The sequence below is a fragment of the Medicago sativa genome, chromosome 5, assembly GCF_051527215.1.
Source record: "Medicago sativa cultivar Bolivia chromosome 5, Bolivia_mono, whole genome shotgun sequence".
NCBI classification, from domain to species: Eukaryota; Viridiplantae; Streptophyta; class Magnoliopsida; order Fabales; family Fabaceae; genus Medicago; species Medicago sativa.
This window is the reverse complement of record NC_140753.1, coordinates 79,516,072-79,528,199: the sequence shown is the minus strand read 5'-3', so window position 1 is coordinate 79,528,199 and position 12,128 is coordinate 79,516,072. Positions and strand designations below refer to the sequence as shown.

The 12,128-nt window shown below is 29.6% G+C and overlaps 2 long non-coding RNA genes across 3 annotated transcripts; one reads left to right on the top strand and one right to left on the bottom strand.

Moving 5' to 3' along the window:
• Positions 1 to 2,894: 2,894 nt before the first annotated feature.
• Positions 2,895 to 3,752, bottom strand: LOC146925481 (uncharacterized). 2 transcript variants are annotated; one of them, XR_015010516.1, is made up of 2 exons: positions 3,663 to 3,752; positions 2,895 to 3,580 (listed from the first exon to the last, which is right to left on the bottom strand). It is a non-coding gene; the product is annotated as an uncharacterized LOC146925481 (long non-coding RNA). The 2 variants fall into 2 exon arrangements; XR_015010517.1 differs by having other exon boundaries at positions 2,895 to 3,485; positions 3,663 to 3,726.
• A 3,250-nt stretch (positions 3,753 to 7,002) lies between these two features.
• Positions 7,003 to 8,636, top strand: LOC146925480 (uncharacterized). Its single transcript, XR_015011049.1, has 2 exons — positions 7,003 to 7,695; positions 8,098 to 8,636. It is a non-coding gene; the product is annotated as an uncharacterized LOC146925480 (long non-coding RNA).
• The last annotated feature ends 3,492 nt before the right edge of the window (positions 8,637 to 12,128 follow it).

Genomic DNA, 12,128 nt, shown 5'->3' with positions numbered 1-12,128 from the left:
GCTTATTCAAAACAACTTATTTATGCAAAACAACTTATTTGTGCAAAACAGCTTGTTTATACAAAACAGCTTATTCCAATTTCATTTTAAAAAAACAACTTATACAAAACAACTTATTTATGCAAAACAACATATTTATGCAAAACAACTTATTCAAAACAGCTTATTTATGCAAAACAGCTTATTCGAAACAACTTATTTACACAAAATAGCTTATTTGTGCAAAACAGCTTATTCAAAACAACTTATTTATACAAAACAACTTATTTGTGCGAAACAGCTTATTCCGATTTCATTTTAAAAAACAACTTATTCAAAACACCTTATATATGCAAAACAACATATTTATGCAAAACAACTTATTCAAAATAGCTTATTTATGCAAAACAGCTTATTCGAAACAACTTATTTATACAAAATAGCTTATTTGTGCAAAACAGCTTATTCAAAACAACTTATTTATACAAAACAACTTATTTGTGCAAAACAGCTTATTCAAAACAGCTTATTTATACAAAACAACTTATTCCGATTTCATTTTAAAAAATAACTTATTCAAAACAACTTATTTATGCAAAACAACATATTTATGCAAAAACAACTTATTCAAAACAGCTTATTTATGCAAAACAGCTTATTTGAAACAACTTATTTATACAAAATAGCTTATTTGTGCAAAACAACTTAATCAAAACAACTTATTTATACAAAACAGCTTATTTGTGCAAAACAGCTTATTTATACAAAACAGCTTATTCTGATTTCATTTTAAAAAACAACTTATTCAAAACAACTTATATATGCAAAACAACATATTTACGCAAAACAACTTATTCAAAACAGCTTATTTATGCAAAACAGCTTATTCGAAACAACTTATTTATACAAAATAGCTTATTTGTGCAAAACAGCTTATTCAAAACAACTTATTTATACAAAACAACTTATTTGTGCAAAACAACTTATTTATACAAAACAACTTATTCCGATTTCATTTTAAAAAACAACTTATTCAAAACAACTTATATATGCAAAACAACATATTTATGCAAAACAACTTATTCAAAACAGCTTATTTATGCAAAACAGCTTATTCGAAACAACTTATTTATACAAAATAGCTTATTTGTGCAAAACAGCTTATTCAAAACAACTTATTTATACAAAACAGCTTATTTGTGCAAAACAGCTTATTCAAAACAGCTTATTTATACAAAACAGCTTATTCGAAACAACTTATTTATATAAAATAGCTTATTTGTGCAAAACAGCTTATTCCGATTTCATTTTAAAAAATAACTTATTCAAAACAACTTATTTATGCAAAACAACATATTTATGCAAAAACAACTTATTCAAAACAGCTTATTTATGCTAAACAGCTTATTTGAAACAACTTATTTATACAAAATAGCTTATTTGTGCAAAACAACTTAATCAAAACAACTTATTTATACAAAACAGCTTATTTGTGCAAAACAGCTTATTTATACAAAACAACTTATTCCGATTTCATTTTAAAAAACAACTTATTCAAAACAACTTATATATGCAAAACAACATATTTACGCAAAACAACTTATTCAAAACAGCTTATTTATGCAAAACAGCTTATTCGAAACAACTTATTTATACAAAATAGCTTATTTGTGCAAAACAGCTTATTCAAAACAACTTATTTATACAAAACAACTTATTTGTGCAAAACAACTTATTTATACAAAACAACTTATTCCGATTTCATTTTAAAAAACAACTTATTCAAAACAACTTATATATGCAAAACAACATATTTATGCAAAACAACTTATTCAAAACAGCTTATTTATGCAAAACAGCTTATTCGGAACAACTTATTTATACAAAATAGCTTATTTGTGCAAAACAGCTTATTCAAAACAACTTATTTATACAAAACAGCTTATTTGTGCAAAACAGCTTATTCAAAACAGCTTATTTATACAAAACAGCTTATTCGAAACAACTTATTTATATAAAATAGCTTATTTGTGCAAAACAGCTTATTCAAAACAACTTATTTATACAAAACAGCTTGTTTGTGCAAAACAGCTATTTTGCACAAAATAAGCTGTTTTGAATAAGCTTTTGATGAGTTAGAGAGTGAAATGAGTATGGATTATGAGTTTCTTTACTGGAACGTTGTTTAACATGTTATACACTGAAATTATTACTGAAACCATAATTATGGTTTAATGGTTTTGATAATCATGTATGTGGAACCAAGATAAATGTGTAATGATTTTTAATGAAATTATTATTGTTAGATGGTTTTGAATAATGATTAAGATGTTATACACTGAAATTATTACTGAAACCATAATTATGGTTTAATGGTTTTGATAGTCTTCTATGAGAAACCAAAATAATTGTCTAATGGTTTTGCTATGGCTATGGTTTCTGTGAGTTGGTTTCAAAACCATTTTGTTGTGGAAATGGTTTCCGTGAGTTGTACTCCAAAACCATTTTGCAGTGAAAATGGTTTCCGTGAGTAATGCTAACACCAGATCTGAACCGGATTGATCATAAACAACACAATTCATCACAACATTCTCAATAATTCATCAAATCCGAATTCCAGCTTATACCAACAGATTTCACATCGAATCATTTCCCAATTCCAGTGAAAATGGTTTTGTAATAAAAAAATTGTGATAAACATTTAAATCATTATTAAGTAACCACTTAATAGTACACACTTATAACCTAATGTGAATTAATCAATAAGTAACCACTTTTTTGTAAAGCCTCGTCATCTCTCTTTTATTTCTTACGTTGTAAAACGAATTTCTGACTTTGTCTAAATATAATCGCGCTTTAATGGTTTTAATAGACTTGTATGTGAAAGAAAAATAATTGTCAAATGCTAAATAAAATAAAAGAATAGTGAAAATTATTATTGACAAATGATTTTAAATAAAAACTATTACTGAAACCATAAGTGTGGTTTAATGGTTTTGATAGTGTTCTACACGAAACCAAACTAATTGTTTAATGGTTTTGCTATGGGTATGGTTTCTGTGAGTTGTACTCCAAAACCATTTTGCTGTGGAAATGGTTTATGTGAGTTGTACTCCAAAACCATTAGATGTACTTAATGGTTTTCTTTGATCCAACATGGTGCATATCACAATCAAAAATAAAAAACATATGGAATTTTCTAACCATAACAGAACATTTTCAAAACCATCAGATTCAGGCACCAACTTTGAATTCTTAGCAACAGAATCACAATTCTCAGAAAAATTCCCAATTTGATTTCGACAATTTCTCAAACCAAGTCCATCATCAATTTTCCCAAATTCAAATCAATCCCTAATCCCTCCAACTCATTACTCCCAATTCTCCTCCTCTTCAACGTCGTCCTTTCACAATCAACGTCGTCCTTTTTCTTCCAAAAATCAAGAATGCAAAGGAACTTGAAAATCTCCAGCAAACTTCATCACCAAACCAATCAAACCCATCATCTATATGTAGCCAAAATTGAAAATCATAGCAAGATTCGAATTCAAACACAAAATCATCGGTAGTAACAGTTGACAAATTCCTGAAAGGATGGGACCTGAGAATTGAACCAAAACAAGTGAATGAAATAAAAGTGAAGAAAATATGAATTTCAATCAAAACAGAACACAGTAACATACCTTTGATTTTCTCAATGCGTCTCTTGATTTCTTGTGAACAAGCTTCACAATACATGTGAACTTTAAGAATCACTATCATAACCTTAGGCTGCACCATATAATAAAATAAAAATGATAAAAATGATCCATCACAGATTCAGATAAATTTAAAAAGAAAAAAAATATTTAATTAAACTCTTCAGCTTTCTTTTCTTCCTCTGGCTTAGGTTTCTCTTTCTCTTCAATTTTTTTTCTCTTGTTCTGAAGGTGGTTTTTGGATCGAAGAAAGAAGCTCAACTTGTCTATGACTCTTCCTCTGAACTCTTTCAAGAACCTTCAATGGATCCGCTTTTCCTCCTTTAACAACAACCTTGTGAGATTTGCAATCAGTAACCACATCTTCATAATTATAAATCTACACGATTTCACGCATAGCGTTCCGCAATTCAAAATTGAAATCTCTACAAATTCACAATCACGCAAACTTGTCACGAATTACAATACACACATACCTCAGAAGAATAGGGATGATCTGCAATTCCGTTTGGGATCGGCGACCTAGGAATCAAATAAGCTGTTTGTGCAAAATAGCTTATTTTGTGCAAAATAGTTTATTTGCACAAATAAGTTGTTTTGTATAAATAAGTTGTTTTGAATAAGCTGTTTTGCCCAAATAAGCTATTTTATATAAATAAGTTGTTTCGAATAAGCAATTTTGTATAAATAAGCTGTTTTGAATAAGCTGTTTTGCACAAATACGCTGTTTTGTATAAATAAGTTGTTTCGAATAAGCTGTTTTGCATAAATAAACTCTTTTGAATAAGTTGTTTTGCATAAATATGTTGTTTTGCATAAATAAGTTGTTTTGAATAAGTTGTTTTTAAAATGAAATTGGAATAAGCTGTTTTGTATAAATAAGCTATTTTGAATAAGCTGTTTTGCACAAATAAGCTGTTTTGTATAAATAAGTTGTTTTGAATAAGCTGTTTTGCACAAATAAGCTCTTTTGTATAAATAAGTTGTTTCGAATAAGCTGTTTTGCATAAATAAGCTGTTTTGAATAAGTTGTTTTGCATAAATATGTTGTTTTGCATAAATAAGTTGTTTTGAATAAGTTGTTTTTTAAAATGAAATCGGAATAAGCTGTTTTGTATAAATAAGCTGTTTTGAATAAGCTGTTTTGAACAAATAAGCTGTTTTGCATAAATAAGCTGTTTTGAATAAGCGGTTTTAAAAAAAGTGATCCTAATAAGTTGTTTCGAATAAGCTGTTTTGCATAAATAAGCTATTTTGAATAAGTTGGTTTTTAAAATTAATCGGAATAAGCTGTTTTGTATAAATAAGTTGTTTTGAATAAGCTGTTTTGCACAAATAAGCTGTTTTGTATAAATAAGTTGTTTTGAATAAGCTGTTTTGCACAAATAAGCTCTTTTGTATAAATAAGTTGTTTCAAATAAGCTGTTTTGCATAAATAAGCTGTTTTGAATAAGTTGTTTTGCATAAATATGTTGTTTTGCATAAATAAGTTGTTTTTAAAATGAAATTGGAATAAGCTGTTTTGTATAAATAAGCTATTTTGAATAAGCTGTTTTGCACAAATAAGCTGTTTTGTATAAATAAGTTGTTTTGAATAAGCTGTTTTGCACAAATAAGCTCTTTTGTATAAATAAGTTGTTTCGAATAAGCTGTTTTGCATAAATAAGCTGTTTTGAATAAGTTGTTTTGCATAAATATGTTGTTTTGCATAAATAAGTTGTTTTGAATAAGTTGTTTTTTAAAATGAAATCGGAATAAGCTGTTTTGTATAAATAAGCTGTTTTGAATAAGCTGTTTTGAACAAATAAGCTGTTTTGCATAAATAAGCTGTTTTGAATAAGCGGTTTTAAAAAAAGTGATCCTAATAAGTTGTTTCGAATAAGCTGGTTTGCATAAATAAGCTATTTTGAATAAGTTGGTTTTTAAAATTAATCGGAATAAGCTGTTTTGTATAAATAAGTTGTTTTGAATAAGCTGTTTTGCACAAATAAGCTGTTTTGTATAAATAAGTTGTTTTGAATAAGCTGTTTTGCACAAATAAGCTCTTTTGTATAAATAAGTTGTTTCAAATAAGCTGTTTTGCATAAATAAGCTGTTTTGAATAAGTTGTTTTGCATAAATATGTTGTTTTGCATAAATAAGTTGTTTTGAATAAGTTGTTTTTAAAATGAAATCGGAATAAGTTGTTTTGTATAAATAAGCTGTTTTGAATAAGCTGTTTTGCACAAATAAGCTATTTTGTATAAATAAGTTGTTTCGAATAAGCTGTTTTGCATAAATAAGCTGTTTTGAATAAGTTGTTTTGCATAAATATGTTGTTTTGCATAAATAAGTTGTTTTGAATAAGTTGTTTTTTAAAATGAAATCGGAATAAGCTGTTTTGTATAAATAAGCTGTTTTGAATAAGCTGTTTTGAACAAATAAGCTGTTTTGCATAAATAAGCTGTTTTGAATAAGCGGTTTTAAAAAAAGTGATCCTAATAAGTTGTTTCGAATAAGCTGTTTTGCATAAATAAGCTATTTTGAATAAGTTGGTTTTTAAAATTAGTTGTTTTGCATAAATAAGTTGTTTTGAATAAGCGGTTTTTAAAAAATCATTCTAATAAGTTGTTTTGCATAAATAAACTATTTCGAATAAGCTATTTTGCATAAATAAATTGTTAAGAATAAAATTATAATATGGGGCTTTATTAGGCCCACAAATAAATAGATTTTATAGTGGACCCAAATAATTCTTTTCACTTGGGGTGTAGAAAGCAATTATGTTGGGTGTAGAAAGCAATTATGCACGGTGCATACTGCATAAGGATCTCCTTATGCATAATAACTTTTGCCGTCTGCATGGTCAACAATTCCACTTAAAAACATTGTACCATACGATGACAACAAATGATTGTGTTATAATTACTCCTTTGAAAATGTTTGATTATAGCCAAATGATTGTTTGAATGTTTGGTTTTGGAAAAGGTTTTAACATATAACAAAAATATCCAACGACTGTTGTTTCCATCACAAGATAGAATTTCCAGTCTCTGAGTCTCTATGTTGCTATGAAAATTAATGTTATAATTACTCCTTTGAAAAGGTTTGATTATAATCAAATAATTGTTTGATCTTGAAATGCTTGTATCCATCATCTTAATTAGCGTTCAAACATTCATACCCATGTTTGAATGATTCTAAACATATGATTATATGACCTTGTAAGGCTTATATCAATTGTCTCCTTATGTCACAATATATTAGAAAAAACAATAAGATAAAATTAGAAAATCTATAAAACATTGCATTTGTTTCCTTAATCTCAAGATTATGCTCACAAGAATTCGTGGTAGACAAAAAACAAAATAAATATAAGAACAAGACAAGTGTGGCTGAAGAGCCTTTCTTGGTGTCGGCCTGCAGATCCATCTATTCCATAACCTCCCAAACACGAAGCATGTAAGGGTAAAGTGCCTGAGTTATATAGCACGAACATAGGTCAAATGGATCATTTACTCGTGCTTCCACCAAGATCTATCACAAGAAACAAGATTTAAGGTCAATCATCAAATTACATGGAGTTGTATCTGCCAAGATCTATATTCAATCATGGACAATTACATGTGGTCTTTTTAGGAGTAACTTCACCAAAGGGTTTTAAAAAATTTCATTATTGAATAGGATGAGAAAGTACCTATGGCATTTTGCACAATTCTCAGTTTTCATATTTCGTTTATTCCGTGTGATTATCTTGAAGAGTAGGAAAAAAGCAATATGCGGCAGAGCAACAAATCCAAGGAAAATGGCGGCACTGTCAACATCACCAATGAACAACAACAACTTGAACTTGAACACAATTGACACCAATTATGTTCGCCGCAACATCCTCGCCGTGAAATCACTATCTCACCTCGAATCCCGCCTCAGACGTAAATCCGGTAACAATAACTCTCATATTGCTGATTTCTTCGACTCCGTCGCCGGCTCCAGTGTCGGTGGTGTTCTCGCCGCCTTACTCTTCACCCGTGGAAAAGATGTATTACCTCTGTTCACAGCCAATGAAGCTTTGAAGTTTCTGATCAACAACCGTAACAGAATTTCGCTGTGTTGATCTGGATCTGTTTTGAATAAGCAAAAAGATCTGATTTTAAATCTGATGGTTGCAACTGAGAACTTGTATTACATGATTGTTTCTGCAAATAATCTTAAATCATGAATTGATATAATAAGCAAAAAGATTTGATTTTAGTAAATTGCTTGTTTGATGAAAGTGTCGAACATGGATTTGAAAGAACAAAGAGGATCTGTTTTTCCTTTTTAATTGATTTTAACATAATTCTTACATTATCTGTCATAATGTTGTCATTTTCCTATTTAAGTAGATAGATTTAATCAATAACGCAGATCAGTGATGCTGTCATTTTGTTTTATGCTTCAGGATGAACTAAAAAAATCTGGAAGCAGATGGTGGAAATTTACAGAGTAAACATATTTTCGGAGGCTAGGAAACGAAGAAAGCATTTCGTAGAAGAAGTCTTGTTTCTTTTGTGATAGCCGTAAAGGTTCTGTGTCCTCGCTTAGGTTGAGGTTCTGTGATAGGATTTAAAACTCTAGGAGGTGGACACCGTAAAAGATTCTCACTCTTATAGTAGAAGCATGTCCTAATTATGGAAACACATGCATTTGAGAATTCACATGCTTTCGGGATCTTGATTTCAAGTGAATCCTACAAATTTCAACTCTGCATCTTAATAGTAAAAGACATTTTCAAGAACCGAAACTTCTAGCTATAATGTTATCGTCCGTAATTCCAGTGGCAATTAATTTCTTGGGTGATTTGGTTATTATGGTCACATTACAAACATGAATGTTGAACTAGTTGTTATTGAATGCAGTCTAGATTTGGCTTGAAACTTGTTCTATTATTTTTCAAACATATGATTCTTCTTCAATACAGACTTCTATTGTCAGCCTTCATTCTTTTACTTCTTAACTTTCTTCTACTCTTCTTGGTGATGCATTGGGAATTAGTTTCTTGAGAGCTTAATCATTTCTTTTTCTTTTTCTCTTTGAGTTCCCATTGATAAAAAGATATGAGAAAAAAAAATATAGTTTTTATGACGTGTGAATGTGTACTTCCAGAAACGAAAAGAAAAAACTCTTTTCTAATCAACGGGATACACTTTCAAATTCATGTGTAACTTATTTTCAACTTTTATATTAATTAAAACCTACTCAAACTGGTACTTGAAATTGTAGAAATACATTAGTCTATTTTCATATTATTAATACATTAAGTGATATTTGTAGGAACTAGAATAACATTAAGATAATTTGAAACTAAGTAAATTATAATGTGACATTAAGATGATATCATTTTTAAATATTGATAATTTTGAACTAGCTTGGTACTATTTTAAGAGCGAGCTAAAATATCTGCTTACTAAATATCTATATCTATAATATTTGAGTCTCTTATTTAAGAATTTTGAGTAATGAGAGGGTCATTGGTTCAACAAGAAAAAAGTATGCATGTCCGATCCAAGGGGCAGGCAAACTAGTTCTTTGTGTAGGGCCTCAAAAATCATGTTTTTTTTCGATTTAATCATGTTATATTGTTCAAAAAAATAAAGGGTGTGTTTGATATGTTAAAATGTAAATATGGGAAGGAATATATAACATAAGGTAGACCAACACAACACAAGACAAACATTTATTTTTTTTGTAGAAGGAGAAAAAGAAAAGAAAGGAAAAAGAAACTAGGCTACAACCTTAAGAACTGTACTCTAGAAGCATCAGCGAGAAGTAAATCTTCCAAGCCTGAATGGCACCATGTTTAGTTGGAAAATCTGCACATTCGTTACCCTCTCGAAGGGTGTGAGTCAACTGCACATTCCAAGGGAGATTAAGGAGATCCTTAACATTTCTGATGATAGTGGCATAAACATGCCAAGCATTGAGGGGGGCTTGAATTAAGTTTATAACATGGAGGAAATCAGAATAGCTAATCACATTTCGGTGCCCTTTCTCCCAAGTCAACTTCAAACCGTGCATGATCACAATGATATTGGACAAAATTTTGTCATATACAATGTTTGGTTGACAAAAGATTTTTTTGGTATTTTAGATAACTTGTACTTAAGATAAAAAGTTCATTTGTAAATTAGTGAGAGACAAAATTTTCAGTTTTTGTCTTGTAACTTATCTCAAGTTTGTCCAATCTCTAATATAGTTTTACAATCAAACAATCTACGATTGTAGTTGTCCTGTTGGTTTCTTGTTTTATAGCCAATCCAACGCACTCATAATGATGTTATGATTTTATGAGTAAGGGTAAATGTACTTATATATATAATATAGTGATTAACAAAAAAGAGTTAGAGTGCATATTATGAAAGGATCTGGGAAAATTATTATAACAGATTTAAGTGGAAGAAAAAGTAGAAGAACCATTATATAAAACATGCTAGCAAATGAAATAACTAAAGAGAAAGGAGTTAATGATTTTTGAAATTCCAAATCTCTAATTATTAAAAATTATATATGTCATCTACAAAAGCATGATAAGAGATTTTTCAAGTATCCTTCTTTACATTTTGGAAAGGAAAAAGCTTAATGGTACGATAGTTGGTCGACGAAAAGCAACGAATCCACTGCAGCCATAGGATTTTATACAATAACCATAAATATAGTTATAATTATTGACACTAGTGGAACGTGCTCGTACATCCACATTTTTACCGCGCTTATGTATATTTGTGTGTGCGAGCGTGCACGCGGGCGCGCGTGTTCAAGATCAAATATTGTTTGACAAATAAGATAAGTTCATTTTATAGTGTTTAAGGTTGTTCACATTTCAATGAAATTTAATTAATTATTCAAAAAAAAAAAGTTGAAACTTAATTAATTTTTTAATTTATAATTAAAATAATATTATAAAAGGATATATTTCTTTAATTAAAATAAAGAATGTATATATTTTAGTTTTGAGGATATTTTCATCGAAAAAAAAACAAAAGAAGAGATTCATTTCTTAAAGTTAAATCTCATTTATAAAATAAGTAACATACGCTTGCAAGAACATTTGCAGACAAAGACTTGTTTTAAACTTGCAAACTAGTAACATATGCTTATACTATCTTTGTTTTGGTTTTAGTACCTTTCATTTGGTCTAAGTTGAAATATGTCTTAAAATGGTTAGACATATATAATGACATACATAGACCATATTTATTCGTTTTAGAAAAATCTACCTTTTTCTTCATTTTAAGCGAAAAAGGAAACTCCGACATGAGAAGAGTCAGGAGAATAATACCGCCTCCAAAAAAAATACTAATAAAATTCATCACCTTAAACTTCGTCTTGGTGGGAGCAATCCAAGATTTGAATCCAGTTTCCTTCTTTTCCACATCGACGGGAGGTGGTGGAACAATCTCCACCTCAATGTCAGGAGGACAAATGATGGTGACTTTCATTGAAGTAGGAGAAACATTGTGGTGGGTGATCTGAGCCACCATTGAAGGAGAAGAGGTCACCGAGGCCGCCATTGAAGGAGAGGAGGTCACATGGGCCTCCATTGAAGGAGAGGAGGTGATCGGCGCCTCCGTAGAAGGAGAGGAGGTGACCAGCGCCTCCGTTGAAGGAGAGGATGGAGTGAGGGAAGGAGAGGGGGGGAATGGGGGAAGGAGAGGAGAGAATGAGGGAAGGAGTAGCCATTGAAGGGGAGGAGGGAATGAGTGTTTTGATAAGTTTAGATCACTAGATAATTTTTTATTAGTTTGATAATCGACAAGTTTTCATAAGGAGCATGTCCTAGTATATATAACCTTTTGAGTGTTGTACTTGTGTATGAAACCTAGACTACACTAAAAAAAATACTTAAGAGCATTAGGTGTGTCTTTCAACATTAGTGGATGGTTGCTGAAAAGGGAATGGTGTATGAGAGCTTACATGTGAAATTTGCAATGAGAACTTATATTTAGAGACAAAGGAAGTGTAATGTAATCAAAAATATTTTGGCTTTCTTAAGAACATTTATTAAAGATTTGAGAAAAGAGTTTTGTGTAAAAAAGATATTTAAGTTTCAATGTATTGAATACATTTTTAAGATAAAATTTTCTCTTTAAATTTCTTAACAAATGTCTTACGTGTATTATTAGTTCTCTTTGCACCCCTTCACAATTCCATAATTTCTTCAAAGAAAACAAATTTAAGCTTTATCCTATGGTTAAAGCTATGTATCATTGATTTGGTAGTAGGGAAAAAAAATAAAAAAATTTAAAATTTAAAAAGGGAATAAATGAATTTAAAGGTAGAGATATCTCCAATTGAAAAATATATCTTGACTGTATTTCTATGAGTCGGGTGTATAGATTTGTGTTTGCAAATTGTTACAAACATCTTGAAACATTAGAATATAATGTAGACTTAAATAGATCATGCAACATATAGTTTTTTTTTTTTATATAA